Source organism: Dipodomys spectabilis, unplaced genomic scaffold (genome assembly GCF_019054845.1).
Source record: "Dipodomys spectabilis isolate Male_0828 unplaced genomic scaffold, ASM1905484v1 ptg000455l, whole genome shotgun sequence".
In the NCBI taxonomy this organism is placed as follows: Eukaryota; Metazoa; Chordata; class Mammalia; order Rodentia; family Heteromyidae; genus Dipodomys; species Dipodomys spectabilis.
The window spans coordinates 1,730,780-1,752,050 of NW_024871132.1; the positions used below are offsets into that span (position 1 = coordinate 1,730,780).

At 38.1% G+C, this 21,271-nt stretch overlaps 1 non-coding gene across 1 annotated transcript; it reads left to right on the forward strand.

Moving 5' to 3' along the window:
- Positions 1 to 13,867: 13,867 nt before the first annotated feature.
- Positions 13,868 to 13,974, forward strand: LOC122098066. The gene has a single exon (XR_006145653.1). It is a non-coding gene; the product is annotated as a U6 spliceosomal RNA (small nuclear RNA).
- Positions 13,975 to 21,271: the final 7,297 nt, after the last annotated feature.

Sequence of the window (21,271 nt, forward strand, 5' to 3'; positions counted from 1 at the left end):
CAGTACAAGCAGCTTCACTGCTTGGGATCCATTTCAGAAGTCGAAGGATGTAACCTCTGATGACTGCTGCAGATTCTGGAATAACCAGTTTACATTGATAGCTGGCAAGCAGTCTGAAGCCAGGCAGATTTGGGGATTTGAGCCACACTATTGTAGGACTTAGTAATTAAAGAACATTTGGTAATTTGGGAGGGAGGGGACTTTGAGCCAAAACTCAGTTGGCAAACCTCCAGCAGACTTAGAGAGGGAAAGTCTTAACTCTAGACTTTGCAATTAGCAGCCCCACTCAGCAAGTTCATTCCCCAAGGGACACTTCAGATGACAGAGGCTCTAGTGGTTGCTGAAGGAGGGCTCAGACTACAGAATAATCCCCTTACATTGCTGCTATCAAACAACCTGCCAGCTAAGCTTTAAGACTAAGCCACAGCTAAAGGAGCTTGCAGTTTAGAAAACTGTCTGAATCTGGATTGCTGAGTTATTCAGCTACAGCATTCTGCAGAGGCCCACATAGATAGAGAGAGGATTATTGACTGAAACAAACTGAGCATGCCCAGTGAGAATTGGGAAGCTGTCAGTGGTCTCTGTTGAGAGCAGTTTGAATGCATGAAGGACACTTCAGAAAACAGGGCACTTGCCTCTACTGGAAGAGAGCTCAGATTGCAGGAGCTGCCTGAATAAACAGTCTACACTGGCTCCTTGCAAGCAGATATCAGCCAGGAGGGGCTAGAAACAAAGCCACAGCACAGGGGCTTGGTAAACAAGAAGTAAGCAAGAAGTAGCTGTGGAAAGGGAAGCTAATAATTGACACAGCAACAGGCATTTAGGTAGTGAAGGGCTTGGGGACCTAGGGGGCAGGGGTGTATGATCTCAAACACCATGTCTAGAGTGAGTGTCAGTGCCTGCACTGAAGCCGTATGGTACCTGAGGTTGTCAGGGTGGTCAATGTCTATGACCTATCTAATGGTCTTACGGGCTTGCTACCAGGCAGTTTCAAGCACAAAATACAGGGCTCAAATAGTGTCTCCCAGCTTCATCTTTCCTACAGGATGACACATCTCCCAGTGGAGTCAGAAATATCTGAGACTGGTAGGAAGAGCACCTGTGTACCTCGGCTCTCCACTATCAATCCAGAACTCAGTGAGTTATTGATTTTTCAACTTAACAGGCACCTTAAGAGGAAACTTCATGGGCAACCCATCTTCTGCTCCAGGGGTGTCAGTCTATAGGCTTGATTGGCCATCAACTATAAAGAGCTAAGCAGGCATTTGTGTTTCCAGGACACAAAGAGGGAATCGACCAAGGAGGAAGCAGCCTGACTGAAAGTAGACTGACTGTTAACCAGCCCCACCCTCAATGCACATGTAACACCAACTCAAACGCAAGGAAGCAGTTGTGATATCAGCTAGTTTTTTCTCTATCTGAGCAGGAGACCAGGTTTGGTATGCTTAGCATGTGAGAAAAAGCTTGGCCACTAAGCAATACATAAGTCCAGTGGGGAGAAACTACACTGCAACCCACTCACTTCATAAGCCAGCCTGAGCATTTTGAACATTTCACTTGCAAGATTACAAGAGATTAAAAATATCCAACCAAAGAATTGACCTCAGATGCATATATTTCAACATGATGTTAAAAAAAAAAAAGACAGGCTGACACCTCCAAAACAGCAGCAACTCAACAGATACTGGGACAGTGAAGGAAGCCTAGAAAAAGAACACAAAAGTTTGATTGTGAGAGTAATCAAATAAGCAGCTTTTTAAAGAGCAAAATTTTAAAAATTAAACAGTAATGAAGTAAGGAAGAAAAAAGGATACACATGAAAGGGGAACTAAATAAAAATACAGAAATCCTGATAAAGAATTAAAGCAAAATTCTGGAAGAGAAAATCTCAGTAAAACACTGTGGAAAGTCTTTTCAGTAGAATGTATCAAATTGAAGACAGAAGATCAGAGCTTGAGGACAATGTAAATATATTAGAACAGACAAACGCAGATATAGGATATGTGAGTAAAACATGAAAGAATGCTATTTAAGAGACCAAACCTAAGCATAATGGCCATAGAAAATAAAAAGAGGTTTAAGCTAAAGGGATGGAAAACCTATTCAATGAGATAATAGAAAAGTTCCCAAATTTTGACAAAAAAGCAGTCATTTACATACAGAAGGCCATTAAAACACTCAATAGACTAAATCAGAAAAGAATTACCCCCAGACACATAATAGCTAAAATATTAAGTGTGTAGAACAAGGATAAAATGCTGAGCTTCAAGAGAAAAAAGCAAGTCTCATGCAATAGAGAGCTTCCAGAATAAGTGCAGATTACTTTCCAGAAACATTAAAAATGATGGACTATTGTAGTTGAAGTGTTGAAAGTAAAATTAATCTACCCTGCAAAGCTATCATTCATAACTGAGAATAAATAAATAACAGCCATGATAAACAAAGTAGAAGGCCATTTTGACCACAATTTTAACACTGCAGAAGGTACTAAAAGAAAAGCTACATGCAAGAGAGGAAGATAAACAGAACCATGAAAATAGAGGAGGAACTAAATCTCATCATCTCATGAATAAATAAGCAAATGAAGATTAGGAACCAACCATTGCAAAAACAAGAAATAGCAAGATCATTGAATGCACTTCAATTATATTGAATGTTCATAGTCTCAATTCTCCAGTCAAAAGAGGTAAAATGTCAAGTTGAATTTAAAAAGCTTGACAAGAATATTTGTTGCTTATGAAGGAATGCATCTTACTGACAAAAAACAATAATGTTGGCTATGGTGAATGAGTGGAAAAAGATTTGACCTGTAAATGGACCTAGAGTAGCTATACTAATATCTGATTCAGTAGACTGCAAATGCAAATCAATCAGGAGAGATCAACAATAATGTAGCATTAATAAAACGAACAATCCATCAAGATGAATTAACAATTGTAACATGTAATAACCAAATGTTGGTCACTCAACCCCATGAAACATTGCTAGACTTAAAAGCACAGGCAGCCCCCAACACAATGATAGTGTGTTAGTAAAATAGTAAAAATATGGAAGAACAGGGGAAAGAGAGAATGTTAATTCTGACCAAAGAACATTGTATGCATGTCCAGACATGTCAAAAAGAAACTCACTTGTTCAACTATTTGATGCTAATTAAAATCATGGGGAAATACAATATGGTTATTAGCAGAACTATACATCTAAAACAGTTTATTTGATTTATGATTGAGATAGGCTTCTCAATGCATTACATAAGCCCCAAATAAGTCCATTACTAATTTGTATCATTTCTTTTTTTTTTTTTTTTTTTTTGGGTCCGGTCGTGGGGCCTGAACTCTGGGCCTGGGCGCTGTTCCTCAGCTTTTCAGCTCAAGGTTAGCACTCTACCACTTGAGCCACAGCACCACTTCCGGCTTTTTTCTTTTTGCTTATGTGGTGCTGAAGAATCGAACCCAAGGCCTCATGCATGCAAGGCAAGTGCTCTACCACTGAACCACCTTCCCAGCCCCTGTATCATTTCTCTACAAACTCAAAGACATTTTCACAACAGCATAGAGCAGCTTAATAACTTCAAAATTATTTTCTCCACATATACCCATGGAAATTAAAGATCAAGATGTGAAATTGTTTGTTTTTAACTATTTATTTACACTTATTACCAGGACTACAGACATGAACAGGCAACAGGCTCTTGCTTGTAGTTTTAACTACTCGAGAAGCAGTCTGGGAGGTTTCTGGGCAACAGAGGCAATAAAATTCCTGAGACCTCATTTCAAAAGAAAACACTGACCAGGGGCAAGCTCACCTGACTTTCTGGCTACAGTGGGACATACAAATAGAAGTTTTATCACCCAGGTTGGCTCCCACAAAAAGTAGCACTTTATCTCAAAACTATTATGGAGGCATGGCTTATATGATACAGTACCACCTGCCTAGCAAGTACAAATTCCTGAGTTCAAACCTGTGTGTGTGTGTGTGTGTGTGTGTGTGTGTGTGCGCGCACACACACGCATATGTGTATACTTTTGTCTCATTGTTCAATTTTAAAAAAATATTTTGGTTTTGTTCCTTAAACATAAATTAATAAAGGTTCCAAACCTTTGAGCAATTTCTCCAAATATAAATTCTGGGGAACATTTTTAAATTAATTAATAATTAAAATAAATAATTTAATTAATTGAAATAATTATTTAATTAATTAAAATAGTCATTTGATTAATTAAAACAAATAATTTATTATGTATTAGCATAAATTAGTTGTACAGAAAGGCTTCATTCTGACAAATCCATATATGCATACAATATAACTTAATGACGCTCCCTTCCCATCACTCCCTCTCATCAACACTCTTTCCTTCCAAAACTGATATCAAGCCTCCTTGTTTCATTTTCCTTTATGTAAGCAAAATATTTTGACAATATTTTCCCCCCTTCACCTTCTCCACTGAGCCACAGCTCCACCTCTAGTTTTTACTGGTTAACTGGAGATTAAGATCTCACAGTTCTGCTTGTTCAGCCTGGCTTGGAGCTGTGACCTCAAAAGACTTTGTGCAGAAAATAATCAATACAAACAGCTCATTTATAATGAACTCATTGACATTACACAAAAATAAATGCTTTTAAAGACTATAAGTTCCCAATTAAGGAATTTCAACATTCTTTAGCAAGTAAATGTGGTATCTTTGAAGATACTTTTGAAGAACAGATACATTTTTAAAGTCATATTATTCTATACTAAATTTAAAATATTTGATAAGCTAATTCATTCAATGATGGCTAAGAACATTATATTAACAATGATACACTGATTGAGCTGAATTCCTCAGGATTAATACTTGAAGCTTGGTAAAGTAGGATTAGAACTTTCTAAAATAAAAGAAATATTAAAGCAATTTTAACACTAAAAAAAAACCCTTAATAATTTAAGCAAAGGAGACTTTTTGACAAGCTATTCAGGAAATAATGGCTAAATTTTCAAGAAAATGATTGCTTCAAATGGAAATTGGAGAATAAAAGTGTTATAAATTTTGTTGAATGAGTCAATTTTCCCCCAAGGGAAAATTATGAAGTAGAACTAAAATGAAAGAAAACTCAATTTTGATAAAGCTCATTGAATTGTAACACCCATGTCAATGATGTCATTCCAAATCCATCCAAATCTTTAGGAAACAGTTAAGCATTTTAAAAGAAAAATCTCATTTTTCTGTTGAATTGTTAGACTATTTTAAAGAATATTCTAGGTCCTTTTTTTTTTTTTGGTTGTGGGGTTTGAACTCTGGGCCGGGTGCTGTCCCTCAGCTCTTCAGCTCAAGGCGAGCGCTCTACTGCTTGAGCCACAGCAGCACTTCCAGTTTTCTAGTGGTTTATTGGAGATAAGAGCCTCATGGACTTTCCTGCCCAGGCTGGATTGAATGGTGATCCTCGGATCTTGGCCTCCTGAGTAGTTAGGATTACAGGCATGAGCCACCAGTGCCAGGCTATTCTAGGTCCATTTTTGATGAATGTAAATATTATATTATAGAGATGTCACACATTATTCATCAGGAATTCCAATTCTTCAACTATAAAACATCAGCAAATTCACATGTGTTCTGTATAGTTTCCAATTCTTTCAATAAGAACTAGTCACTGTTGGCAGAAATGGTTTCTCTCATAAAAGTACTCTGTCCCATGAGCTCCAGAGACTTTGGCCTGGGTTAAAAATACTTCACCTCTGTAACATTCCTTTGTAACCTACCAATAATCAAGAATTAACTCTAAAGTTATTTTTAAATGTACAGATTCTTGAAACTATTCTTTACAACAATTCATATTCAGTTTAATTTAGTTTAACCAACTACACTCTGTACTGAACAGCCCCATGTATCTCTCAATGGGGAAGATAAAGATAAACAGAAGTTTTTCTGTGTTTAGAACAACTTTGGCCTAAAAGAAAAGCATACCTGTAATAAAGATCAGAACGTGGGAAGTGCTACAATAGCAGTATGACTAAGTCGTAACAAATTTTCACAGATCCCTTAAACCCTGAAATGGGTACAATATCAATAAGAAACTATTCCCTTCTGCTTCCAACTCACCCCTAAAAATAACAATTAATTCAAGAACACTTAAATCCTAATTATGCGGAAGCAGTCCTGGTGGACATGTTAGTGGTTCACCGTTCTCTATTCTCAGCTAGACTCTAATCTGCACCAAAATAGGAGCGGAGCCTGCCTCCTCCTAAGTGATCATTATGTACCTGCTACCTAATGCTATACTGGATTCACAAAGTTTGTTCTTGAACAAATGAATTTATACGTAGAAAAAGGGCCCTGCCTATCTATCTGAGGCTTCTCTACCTCTAAGTTCTCTGCCCCAAGCAGTAACACTTTTCCTTCCTCTACCCTTGCTGTGATCCCTCGGCTTATTTCTCAAGCTACTCACAGCTGCTTTGTACTTTTTGCTATGGTTAGCTCTTTTCTGGATCACAGCCTGAGGCTGACATTTTCTCTACATGTTTACCTTTAAACTATTGTGCCTAATCTCTGTGTCCTAGCAAGTACAGGGTGCAAGGATAGATCCCTTGCTGCTGAGTAGTCTTATCTCTCGTCAACATTACAGACAACAAAGCCTAACTCCAGGAGTTTCATTACTTTTAAGGCCCTCATCACGGAAGTCACTTTACTGTGGAATCTATACCTGGCTCTTAGTGAGCTGGAATAAAGGAAAAGCTGTATTTAATATTATACGGAGAATACCCATTTCCCTGCAGTCAGATTCATTTGCTTTGAACCAATTTCCTCTACCTTGATTTTCTTTGCACTTCAAGCAAATCACTTTTTAGACTCCTCGGGTCTCTTATACTAAGTTTCCTGTAGATTAAATCACTGGGAGCTCCAGGCCTGCAATCTGTTAGCACGCAGTATTTACAAGATTGAATCATTGGACTTTCAAATGTAGCTAAATTTTGCAGGAAACTTTTGAGGGAAACATTATCTCATAAACAAATAGCAACACAACTTCCACCACTACACCACTAATAGTTTTAAACATTAATCAAGTCTATTGATATGAGGTTTTAAAGGTGGTCAAAAGCATACAAACAGGAAGTAGAACCCTGATTTCTAGGGACTGGGTTTGGGGGAGGAGGAATGAAAAGTTAGTGTTTTGTGAACATAACGATTCAGTTTGGGAAGCTGAAAGAATTATGGGAATGGATGAGGATGAATGAACTTTATATAATTAATAACTTTGAGGTTGGGATGTACGAAGGAGAATGGTGAAAGGGGTGGCACAGGGCAAGAAGCATGGCACTCAGGCATTGGTGTATTGAACTGAAACTCCTTGGTACAACTAAAGGAGGGGGGTAACAATGCTGGATAGGAAATGTGCTCGTTACCTTGCTCATGTAACCGTAAGCCCTCTGTACAGTATCTTTACAATAAAAATATATATTAAGACAAAAAGATAATTTTAAAAATAATAAATTGTTCAGACAGTAAATGGTAGGTTATATGTATGTTATCACAATAAAACAAAATTGAAAAAATCTTCCCCTCAAAAACACTTAAACCAAATTAATCCTGAGTTACTACAAACTAACTCAGAGAAGAGACAGTGCAACATTCATTATGTTCTGTGGAAGAATAATGAAAAGAATGAAACTTGAAGTCTAACGACAGTTTAGTATTCAAATGGCATGGATTTGCAGGCCTTTGCCTGTCATCCTTACATATGTCGAATACAAGTTTGATCAAGTATGATCTCTAGGTTTTAGTTTTCCCATTTATAAAGACTTAATACCATTCCCAATTAACTAAATTCTCTTGAAAGTCAGCTGATACAGCAGAACTGAAAGGAAATAGAGCTACACGACACAAAATTTGTTTTGATTTCCTATTTGTCCTTGAAGACTCTCTATACATTCCTTTCTTTGTGCATTTAGAGCTCCTGACATTAGAGAGAAATTGCCAATTATATTAAGTGTTATATAAAACACATCTTAAATAAACAGAAAATCACTCAATCTAAGTCTTCAGTTTAGATCATAATTCACCCATAGCATTTTTGTTTCCCTCAACCTTAAATTTGAAACAACTTCCAAATATTACTATGGTTGTTCATATTATAGTAAGATCACAATTTCCTTAATAATCATGATTTAAAAAATAATGGATTCCAAGTATTATGTACTAGAAAATGATTTCCAAAATTCTATGACCATTTCCAATGCTACAAAAACTTATTTTACATTGAGTTCAGTATACTGTACATTAAGACACATAGCCCCCATATACACACTAAGCTCTATAAAACAATACCTACAGAGGCTGGGAAGGTGGCTCAGTGATAGAGCGCTTGCCTTGCATTCATGAGGCCCATAGATTCGATTCCTCAACACCACATAAGCAGAAAAAGCCAGAAGTGGTGCTGTGGCTCAAGTGGTAGAGCACTAGCCTTGAGCTGAAGAGCTGAGGAACAGTGCCCAGGCCCAGAGTTCAGGCCCCAGACTGACAGGGGGATAAAAGAGTACCTACAGGTGTATATTATGATGTGTTCTTTTCTACTATCTTCTATTTCTTGTTAGTTTTGCTTGCTACTTGTTAAATTGATTTCGCAAGTTTGTACTTGTGACCTGAAGGTTGAAAAATTATGGAATACTTCCATTATCGAGACTTGTTCCTGGTTCCTGTCAATTTTCTTGTTGAAAATAATAGGAAGCTACTGTGTTGGTTTGCTAGAGACATCTTAACAGACTACCCTGCATGTATTTTGGTGTGTGTGCCCTTCTTAAACACAAAATCTGAGTAGCCATATACCACTAACAAGAAATTATGTGCGGGCTGGAAAGGTGGCTCAGTGGTAGAGGGCTTGCTTGAATGCATGAGGCCCTAGGTTCGATTCCTCAGCACCACATAAGCAGAAAAAGCTGGAAGTGGTGCTGTGGATCAAGTTGTAGAGTGGTAACCTTGAGCTGAAGAGTTCAGGGACAGCGCCCAGGCCCAGAGTTCAAGCTCCACAACTTAAAAAAACAAAAACAAAAACAAAACAAAAACAAAAAAACAGAAAGAAATTGCGTGCACGGCAGGAAATTATAGTTGAGCTGCAAAATAATAACCAATATCCATCACAAGGCTATTGTGTTACTTGTTGTTTATAGCCTATGGAATAGATGAACCAATGATTTGGTCTTGAGGTCTCTTCTTTACTAGGAACTGGATTTGCAGTGGAAAATAAAGCTGTAATGGAGACTTTCTAGATTATCACTTATGACTAGATTATCAATATGACTACTAGTCATATAATCACTATTGACTCACAATACAACATGAATTCTCATCTGTCAAAGCAGTAGTAGGAATACATAGACTCCAATGGAGTCTGGGGTCCTGTGACAAATTTCTTGCTCTTTTACTTTTTTTTTAAACATTCCTGCCCCGTCCTATCTCCAGAGCCAATTTATATGCCCCATATAAGAATGCCTTTGGTTTCTGGTTGACTTAATGAAAGGGAAGCTTGACAAGAGGAAAGGAGGAGAGAGGAGGAGAGGAGAGAAGAGAGAAGAGGGGAGAGGAGAGAGAGAATAAGGTCTATATATGTATCCCCATCTCCCTACCTGTAACACTGTCTTAAGAATCTTTCCCTTGGGGCTGGGAAGGTGGCTCAGTGGTAGAGCACTTGCCTTGCATGCATGAGGCCCTGGGTTTGATGCCTCAGCCCCACATAAGCAAAAAAAAAAAAAAGAGCAGGAAGTGGCCTTGTGGCTCAAGTGGTAGAGCGCTAGCCTTGAGCTGAAGAGCTGAGGGACAGCGCCCAGGCCCAGAGTTCAGGCCCCACGACCGGACCTCCCCCCCCCAAAAAAAATCTTTCCCTTCACTGACTGAAGGTCACTGCTCCTCTAAAGAAAATTCTTGACTTTTCAGTAATCTCTTCTTTGGTGTTTCAGTAATTCCTGCCTTCCCTTCTCCCTCTGGGAGGTGGCAGTTCCTATCCCTACACTCCACACCTAGCTCTTAACAAGTAGCCTTTTCTTTAATACATAAATCCTACCCTTTGGGTCTATCTTACTTCCAGGATATATCTTGCTTGCTGTTGAGATCTGGACTAATACAGATCACATTTTGACTTTGCCAAAATTCCATAGCCATGAAGCTAAAAATGATCTGACCTCAGTCTTTCACCTAGAAATGTAAAGTAAGAAGAATTGTGCAATGAAATCGCATGAGTATGCAGAGTATAATCAATACAGAAAAAGGCTCCAAAATATCATACCCATTATCATTAGAAATAAGATTAAAATGGTAAAAGCCCAATTTTTATTGTGAACCACATGTGATAAATGTAATGAAGCCTGGATAGTAATCATGCAAAGAACAAAACTGACAATAACGTTTTCTTACCCTACTTCTTAAAAGGAGCAAACTGCTACTTTTATCATAATCATTTTCATAACAAGTGAAAAAGATGACATTTCTGGCTGTGTTCCAATGTGCTTGCCACACTATGATACTGAGCAGCCTAATCTGATGGATCACAATTAATTCCCTGACACAATTAATTCCTTAATGAAAGGAACATATTGTCTCCGTGCACAGAGGGGAAGGCTACTGCCTTTGAAACAATGAGGGCGGTGGGAGGAGGCGGGGGGAGGCTGCAGTGCAGAAACAGAATAACTTGAGAAGTTTAGCATTTAAAAACAGAGTTCCAATTTCAGAGTCTGGTTGCTCAGAAATGCCCCAGGAGAGATGGTGACACTGGTCACCATGGCAGAGCTCTGTGGAAGATCCCAGGGGGCACGGGGGCAGGGGGGAGGAGGGAGAAGGGTGCTTAGCTGAGGAAGCTAAGCTAGCTGAAGCATCAGGTAAAGAGAGGACAGGTATGTGGACAACTCCTGAGACGATGTGAGCTGCATTCCAATGTGCATGAGCAACTGCAGAAAGCCATCACGGGACTGTGGTACTGCTTCCAGCCTTATCTGCCCTTTGGACTGGGAATGCCCTGGGACAGCTGTACCACCTGTCACAGCCAAATACATGCACTGCTTTAAATCCATCGGTGTATGTGCAACTTCTGACTAAGCTCCCTTTTCCCCTTTCTCCTTCAACTTACTGCATATGCCATGTACATGTATCTCACTTACTATATATATAATTATGCATTATATAATAATTATATAAATTATATGATGTGTTATGTATAATATGTATTATTTTATTTATTCACTTTCCAAACTTTTAAATGGTTCAAACCAGATATACGTTCCGTTTTTCTTTCTGCTGAGCAGCTGCACGTAGCTGGAGTGTTCATCCATGCACAATCCCCCCCCATCTCCCTGTTCCTTCTGAAACCACGTCTCACCACCTCCGTCAACTCTGACAGGGAGACCTTGAGAGCCCATGCATGGCAACCAAGTAGTTTCCAGGAACATCCAACTTGAGCCCGGCCATAGGGCGCCCCCTAACTGCCAGTGTTTTCTGCTTTGTCAGAAGAGGAAACTGGTTATTTCATAGTTGACAAACACTGCAAAAATAATTTATCCTGTTTACTGTGATTGAAATCATCTATCCTGTTGATTATGAGCTTTGCAAGTTTTCTATGATGTAACCAAGTTCAAAAGGTTCACAGTGTCCTATTACATGGATAGTCAATCATATATTAGTCTTTACTCAAGTAAAATTTACCAAGTTGAGAGGTATTATATAATTCTCACTGCCATAAAGCTATTTTAGATCAGTTATGACTTATCAGAAATTATATTCTCCAGATAAAATGTATAGAAGAGATAAAGAAAGATGACAGAATATTTTAAATTCTGTGATTCTTAGTACTTGTGTGACTTGTAGTAATATTTCTATTATATTATTATTAATTGCTTCCTAATAGTATTAGACCAGTTTCTATTTTCTTGATAAATGAGTAGCATCATTGCAACATACTTTTGCCAAAACTGATGAAAAATCTCAGATTCATATTCACTGTTTGACAAAGAAAAACTTCACATTCATTGTTTGACAAAAAAATTAGCCAGAAAAACATGACTTGGAAGTATAACTTTGCATGTATTTCTGTAAATGTTTTATTGGTATATTTTTCTTTGGTGTATTTCTTTTGAAAGCTTTATGCTATCTGTATAGTATAGGTATGTATACATGCTATGTATGTTCTATATACTAAAACTAATAATTCACTCCATTTTCTGGGTATCAAAATATGGATATCAAAATTTCAGTTAAATGTTTTGCCCTTCCAAGTTCATAAAGTGTCCAATTGGTTAAATAAAAACATAAACATAAATGAGATGGAAGAAGGTTGGGAAGGTGACTTAGTGGTAGAGTGCTTGCATTGCATGCATGAGACTGGGTTCCATTCCTCAGCACTACATAAGCAGAAAAAGTTAGAAGTGGTTGTGGCTCAAGTGGTAGTGCAATAGCCTTGAGCTGAAGAGCTGAGGGACAGCGCCCAGGCCGACAAAAAAAAAATGAGATGGAAGATAGTATAAAGAAAATAAGCAATAATATCTCAAAATAAGTCAAAGGTTCATCTGAGTATTTTCCCTTTTTTCTCCCTCTTTTGTGTATGACATTTAATTAGCTAATCCATTTGAGCGGACTTTTAAATAAGCTGTAAGCAAAGGCCTGAAGAGAAAAATTAAGCAGTTTCCCTCATATCTGATTTTGGGAATACATCTTATTCAATTATGAGGCTCTGCCTCATAGATCCAATAAGGCATTGCATTATAGAATTTATGTAATAATTGAGGGGTCACTTGTTACCAGAATCACCACTTTATCATCAGCATCTAAAGCTTCACAAAAAGAACTATCCCACAGAAGCTTTTGCTACTGGCTTTTGAGACCTGTAGCTTCTTTTTTCCAGAGCTGGAAGATAAATGATCATTCATAATTAAGGAAATTCCTGAGAAGGAGATGCTTGGACTGATTGGTTCTTGTTTCAGCAGAAGAATAAGAAACTGCCCTTGATTTTACTAAAAGATGATTTTTTTAATCTTAAATGATCTCTCTAATATATGTAAGGGGACATGAGAAATATATTATCTGGTAAGTAAATGGATTCATGAAATCACCACCTCCTCCATTCTTCAGTTGAGACAGATTCCTGGGGTTGTTGGTTTTTTGTTTGTTTGTTTTTTGTTGTTGTTGTTGTTGTTTTTGGCTCAAGACAAACCTATAGCTCTTCTGTCAAGAGTGCTGGACAGTACCTTGACACTATTTCTCTTATCCAATGTCTTTATCCAAGTAACAAGGAAAACTGAACTTTGAATCTTATCAGCACTAGACTGCACAGAAAAAAATATGCATTAGTTGCCTTAAAAGTAAGAGAACGGTTGCTATAAATGGTCAATTTTAAAACCTTATGCAGGACACAAGTTGGCACAGACTTCTTGACAATGTTGCCAGTATCTAGGCCTGTGCCCAATGCCCTGGTAATTCCACTCTGATTATACTCAACAAAAACATACACCCAAATTGCAGACAGATATTGACAAAGAACTATTCATAGCAACCATGAAGAGACAAATTGTAGTATATTCGTTGGAATACTACAGAACCATGAAAGAGAGCTTTTATTTTGTGTGTGTATGTGTGTGTGTGTGTATGCCAGTCCTAGAGCCTGAACTCCAAGTTTCGTTTTGATCAAGGCTAGCACTGTACCACTTGAGATACAACTCCATTTCCAGCTTTTTTGGTAGTTGACTAGAGATAAGAGTCTCATGGACTTTCATGCCCAGGCTGGATTCAAACTGTGATTCTCAGATCTCAGCCTCCTGAGTAGCTAAGATTACAGTGGGAGATAAGTATTTTAAACACACAATTCGTATGACTCACAAACAAAATATTAAACAAAATCAACAAGAATTCACATTAGCGTGTTTGCTTCGGCAACACATATACTAAAATTGGAATGATACAGAGAAGATTAGCATGGCCCCTGCGCAAGGATGACACGCAAATTCGTGAAGCGTTCCATATTTTTAGGCAAGAAGGAAAGATCATAAATTTCAATGATAAAAACACAATAGTAATAAATTTTCATAGTCTGAAAAAAAAGAATCCACATTAGCTTTATTAAATATAGATAACTTTCAATTAGAATGAAACTAATCTATGGTGTTAGACAGTAAATACCACATACCGGGTGGCTGATATTGGAAAGAGAGAAGAGAAAAAGGTACAAAATACAAAATATCTGTAACTAGGATTAAAATAAACCAGCGTATTTATTCTACAGTCACTGATGTTGCTGCCCAGTTTTCCTGTTTTGTTTTGTTTTTTCCCGGTCGTGGGGCCTGAACTCTGGGCCTGGGCGCTGTCCCTCAGCTCTTCAGCTCAAGGCTAGCGCTCTACCACTGAGCCACCTTCCCAGCCCCACCAGTTTTCCTGTTGGAAGCAGAGCAAGGTTCTTTTCTCCCTGCGTAGTCACAGGTTTCAGGAAGACAGGGAGTGCATAGCAAACAACCAAATGATTCCCCAGGAAAGAGTTATGCTCTGTATGGACTCTACCAAGACAAAGGGTGAAGGAGGCTCGGGTTTTTGTTGTTGCTGGGGGCTGGAACTAGGATAGGTGCTCTCTTAGGAGAAGCTTCACTCATTTATGATTTCTTCTCATGCCAAAGGATGGAAAATGCTGAGTTTTCTTATCAGCCTGCCCAGATGTCAGGAAGGCCCAAGAACTTGAAAGTTGCCGAGGTAAATACCAAACATGAAGGGTCATTCATATAATAATTGTGAATTTATATAAAATCATGTTAGTAAGAAATTATCCATAAGACAGTTAAAATATGAAGAAAGCATTTACAATTATTTTTATTTTTTGTATATATTTTTATTTTCAAGATACTGTACAGAGAGGTTACAGTTACATTGTAAGGTAATGAGTACATTTCCTATCAAGTATTGTTACCTTCTCCTTTGTTTTTCCCCTACCATTCCTTCCCTCCCCTCTCTGACTCCTCCTACAATTATTTTTAAAAGGAGATAACTTTTATTCTTTTATCTAAAAAAATAAATAAATAGTCTGGGCTAGGAAGGTGGCTCAGTGGTACAGTACTTGCCTTGCATGCCTGAGGCCCTGGGTTCAATTCCTCAGCACCACATAAACAGAAAAAGCCAGAAGTGGTGCTGTGGCTCAAGTGGTAGAGTGCTAGCCTTGAGTAAAAGAAACTCAGGGACCATGCCCAGGCCCTGAGTTCAAGCCCCAGGACTGGCAAAGGATGGGGGAGGACTTGAGCTGAAGAGCTGAGGGACAGCGCCCAGGCCCAGAGTTCAGGCCCCATGACCAACAAAAAATAAAAAATAAAAATAAATAAAAATAAAATCTACCCCTCTAGTATAGATCCAAATTATGCCCTGTTCATTTATGGATAAATCACAAGGGCCTTACAAAATAAATTGTGGCATACATATAAAAGGTTTGTAGCTGTGGGAATGTGGCTTAGTGATAGAGTGCTTGCCTAGTATGCATGAAGCCCTGGGTTCAATTCCTTAGTATCGCATAAACAGAAAAAGCCAGGAGTGGTGCCGTGGCTCAAGTGGTAGAGTGCTAGCCTTGAGTAAAAGAAACTCAGGGACCATGCCCAGGCCCTGAGTTCAAGCCCCAGGACTGGCAAAGGATGGGGGAGGACTTGTATGAGGAAAGTAGAACTTACAGAAGCTTCTGTGTGAACAATAGTCAGAAGCTGCACAGTGAAATCTGTTTCTCGTTACCTATTCAATCGGCATAAATATTTTAGACAACAGAACCACCTTGTCTTCTTTATTTTACTCATATTGTTGTATGATTTATGGCTTAAGCAAGGCGGTAGTGTTTGATCAAGATAGAGGACAAAGTTGTTTTTTTTGTTTTTTTTTTTTTGCAAAAAGCAAGGCTTTGCAAAAATTGAATTAGTGACCTATCTTAACTCAAATCTTCCCCAAAGTAGAATTTCTCCTGCTAAAGTAAAAAAGCTACTGATGCTTATTTTTTTTTGCTGTCTCGAATAAAACATTGAAAGAATGTTTTTCCCAAACAAGACAAAGAGTAATTGTACTTTTCTGTTTCCTTATTTCAGAATCACCTTCCAAAGAACAATTGCTTCAATTCTCCTATAACCTCCAATCACTGTTTTTCTCTGTGCAAAGATCTTTTAGGAACCTGTAGTAGAGAACCTTCAACTGCAGGACTGGATACCTACTCATCCTGTAGTTTATACAAAATGCAAATGTACATACTTATATACAAATGTGTATGGTCTATTCTTTTTTCTTAACATTTTTTCCTCTGGTGCTGCCAAATACTGCAAGGGACAAACATGCACAATGTCTATTTACTATTTATTTGAAATTCAAATAAATGTACGTGTTTATTTAGTAATTCTGGTAGCTTCTTTCTATCTGAAGAAGCTGCTATGGATTTCTCTTCCTTCTCCATGCTCATCACTTTTGATCTCTACTTAGTCATATCTTTCCAAGTTCAGCCGTAGTTTTTGTCTCCATAATCTATTTCCATTATTTCCATTTGGCCACAGACCACTCCCATCTATGAAGATAGATGTTTCAATGGTTAACCATGACCCCAAGTTTTGCCAACCTGACGTTCAAATTTTCCTCATACTTGTAACAAAGTAAAATTTCCTCCCTTACTTACAGCCCACGTAGAGGATATTCCACACAACCCATCACTGAATGAACATAATAAATAATACCCTGTTCCTAGGGTGTCTGGCACTGTTTTTCAATCTGAACACATTTAAGCCTCCAAACAAATCCCACATGGGTCTCTGTAATATCCTTTTCCCACTCCATAAATCTATCATCCAGTTCTTACACCTGATTTGTCCCAATTTATCTCTGCAAAGTCCTTCATTTCTGAGTAAATACTCCATAGTCATCTCTAACAAACTAAAGTGAGAGAGAGAGAAAGAGAATTTATATCTTCATGAAAACAAATCATCTAGAAGGATGCTATTTCTGAAGGGCTGGACCCTGTGGCTCAAAGTCCATTATCAAGCCTTCACTTTCTCCCTGTCTTTCAGGGCACAACCCTCTTCCTAAGAATGTATTTTTCCTTTCTGAACTTTGTCACTCCATTTTTCTATTAATAATCCTGTTAGTCACCAGCAAAACTCCACAATCACAAAACGATGGACCCTTCTCACTCCTCAGCTAACTGGATTTGTCCAACGCATTTCACCTTGTTGTCAACTCTTGAATCATATTTTACCTCACCTTCTCTTCAGAATTCTCTTCCTCCCTCACTGAACTCTATTCGGGTTCTTGTACTCACTCTATCAAGACACATAAGCTCTGGTTTTCTCTAGGATTTTATCATTGACACAACACCCTTACCACTTTCTGTGAACAAATTCTATGTTTAGTCTTTGAGATAATGTGCTGGACATACTAGGGTTGAGGTTAGGTTAGGGTTAGTCATATGTAATTCCTGAAACCATTTTTTGCCATAGTCTAATGAAAGTAAAATTTGAACAACAAGAGCAAAACCCATTATGAGACCCTTAAAATAATCTGAACTAATTAGCTATAAAGAAGTATATGAATTGGTAAGCTTTTTTTTTCTTCTGGTTCTGAGGTTGAACTCATGGCCCTGGGCACTGTCCCTGAGCCTCTTTGTGATTAAGGCTAGCACTCCACCATTTGAGCCACAGTGCCACTTGTGGCTTTTTCTGAGTAGCTTATTGGAGATAAGAGTCTCACAGACTCTTCTGCCTGAGCTGGCTTTGAACCTAGATTCACAAATCACAGCCTCCTGAATAGCTAGGATTACAGATGTGAGCCACTGGTGCCCAGCTTGGTCAGGATATTCTAAAGACTACTGGGGATTTAGGTTCTATTTACTGTAATTAAATTCTTTCTAAAGACCAATGATAAAAAAAAGCAGTTATGAATATTTAATCATGTCATTCTATTAAGTATTTAATAATTTAAGTGGATTTTTACAAGCAAATATCTTAATTGGCTTCTTTATTAATATTCATAGTGCAGTGAAGGTGGAATAATCCATAAATTTTAGTGCATCCCCAGAGAATAAGATTAAAAAGCAGAAAATGAATGGCTCATTTTTTCAGCTATATATTTTCCTTTCCCGTGCCAGTTAGCCAAGTGCCAGATCCTGGCTGAGCCATTCCTGTTGTGGTTAAAAAGGAAGATGCACTCTCAACTTGCAATAATTCTTGGACTCTGCTTTTCCACCTAAGTCATTATTTTGCCGTCCTCATAACATACTGAGGATATGATTCCTTTAGTAATAAAGATTTATGAGATTTCTTGGACAAATGTTATTAGGCCATAATTTATCTGACTTAAAACTGCTATCTAGAAAATAAGCCTTGCAGACCTTCCCCTGTGTAATTTTTCTCACTAAAGCACAGCCTACATATACTGACCAAAACAACCTAAATGCATGCTTTCATCAGTTAAAGAAAATTTTCCATAAAGCCTACTTGGTAATTCAAAAAGTCCAATTTAACAGAGATGCTCACTGCTCAGTGATTTCATAAACGTTTCCAATTCCCATCTCGATTCACTCAAAAAATACCTGAAGAATTACAAGATTATAAATTGATATTCCCTTAAATACTTCTATGTCTGGGACATGATCAAGGATTTAAACTTCAAACTGCTATTCAAAAGATTTAGCCTCTCCTTTCATTCAAGAGAACCCCAAAATATGGATACAAGACGTTTTTCATTGTTGTTTTAAATGTACTATATGACTTTTTGTTTCCTTGGTATGTTCTTCCTCTTATGGTATATCCCCTGTTGTCACTGTCTTTAATTTTGGTACCCTGAATCTTGTATATACATTTATCTAATTTGGGGAGGGGAAGAGGAATAACAAAATGCCAGCGTTTTGTTACTCCTCCTCCACTTCCCAAATTAGATAAATGTGGGAGGAGGATCAGCGTTTTGTTATTCCTCCTCCCCTCCCGAAATTAGATAAATGTATATACAAGATTCAGGGTACCAAAATTAAAGACAGTGACAATCCCCACGGTATTTGATGTTGGTATAATTTGTGGAGAGGAAGGGAAAAAAAAAATCGTTTAAATAGGGATACAGGTGGACCCATTGTAGCAAGGAGATGTACAAGACGTTATGTTGAAAAACTTTACAACTTTGGCGGGGGCGGGGGGGGGGGGAGGAGGTTGGGAAGGGATGGGAAGGGGAAACAAAGGAGGAGGCAACAATGCTTGATAAGAAATGTACTCATTACCTTGCCCATGTAATTGTAAACCCTCTGTTTCGTATTTTCACAATTAAAAAAAAAAACGCTGAAACAAGGACACAGGATGACCCATTGCAACAATGAGACTCATAAGAGAGTATATTGGAAATGAACTGTACAACTTCAGCAGCAGGTGGGGGAGGGGGCAGTGAGGGAGGTGGGGGAGGGAAGGGATAGTGGGAGAACACAAGGGAGGGGTAACAATGGTCGACAAGAAATACACTCGTTGACTTACTCATGTAACTCTAACCCCTCTGTACACATCTTTACAATAAAATAAAAAAATTTAAAAGAGAGCATTATGGAAGTGGAAACACAGTTCACAGGTACAGAGCTTGCCTAGGTCAGGACTCTGGGTTCAATCTCAGGCAATGCAAAACAAAAAACAAAAAAACAGAGGGAGAGGAGAGGGGAGGGAAAGGGAGAGGAGAGGAAGGGTAGGGAGGGGAGGGGAGAGGAGAGAAATTATGTTTTATTGATTATCCCAGAGTTAATATGAGACTATATTGTTTGAAGCTAACCCAAGATCATAAAGATGTGTACAAAGTGATGAAAACCTAAGTAGCACATTTTCTGTTTCTCTAGATCTTGGACCATACTGACGACAACAATTATTTCACTGTCTTACAACATAAGCAGAATGGCGCAAATTCTCGTCACCCAATTGGCCTGTTCTGCCAATGGGCAGTGGCCATATGAGAAGGCTGTTCTGTAGGATAATGGGCTTCCATGAGCTTCCCAGCCATCGCTAGCCCCAACTCCAGGCATCACTGCCGCTGCTGCTGATCCTGTAAGTCAGGGTAACAGCGTCGTAATGGCATAGACTTCAGAAGGGCTCTTTCTGCTCAAGGAACTCCACCGGTCAACTGAATAATTACAAAGAATTGAGATCCAGGTGCTGACAGATGTGTAGAGAGCGCCCCTCAAATAAAGGAAACTCTTCCACCACATTGAAGTGTTTAATGGACGAGAGCATCCTTGCACTTAAAGAACCCAGGATGCAAGCTCTTCTCTTCCTCGAGGAGGAAATACTGATTTTTATGGTTCCATGTAATTCTTCTGATATCATTTTTCGGATCTCTTTGTTATGAATGTTTCTGTTGATGGTCCATTCTACCTCCTATGTTTATTATTCCCAGTTTTCTCTATCTTAGATACTTATTGAGCTACAATAAAAAAAAAGATAGCCTAAATGGAGTTAAGCTATTTTGTTTGGTAAAATATTCTTTAGTGGCTATATTTCCAGTAACTGTGCAGAGATAGAACATTAACTATTACATAAACATCCAATACACTTGTTATTTGGAAAAAGACAAACGTATTTACTAATCTTGTTTATGGAAATATTCCCCAAATAAAAGCTGTGAATAACTGTAATACAGTTGCAAGAGTTGTGTGTTTTCTTCACTTTTCCCCCCGTAATTGTTGTTTTTTTGCATTTATTTTCCAAAGTTCTCAAACTTCAAAAGCAAATAAAGGTCATATCCTAGAGCAACAGAATTCACATTGACTGGTGCTGTTTACTGAGAAAGTCATAGGAAACAGCTGAAACTAAGGGACATTTTTTAATCATCAGAGACCTATAATCTGTTATTAATCTCGTTAGAGAGAATGGAGCCTAGCATTAGAATTGTCTTTGTTAGACTATATTCCATTGATTGCACTCGACAGAAAATCCATAAGTAGACTGATGTGTTTGCTTTGGAAGAGTGTAAGCTGACCATTTTGAAGAGAACAATTAAATTTGAGGTAGTAATCTAAGAAAACTAAGTTATTAGGTCTTTTGCTCAGAACCCAAAGAAGATATTTGTAAACAAAGAAACGTTAAGGCAAATGATGAAAAAAGAAATGTTGTTTCTTTGAGGATTTGTTGTTGGGGTAATTAATTTTTTTGAGTTCCAGGTATATTTTAGATATGAGACCGTTGTCCATTGTATGGCTAGTGAAGATCTTCTCCCAATCCGTGGGCTTTCTATTGATCTTGCTGGCTATGTCCTTTGCCATGCAGAAGCTCTGCAATTTCATGCAATCCCATTTGTCCAACCTTTCT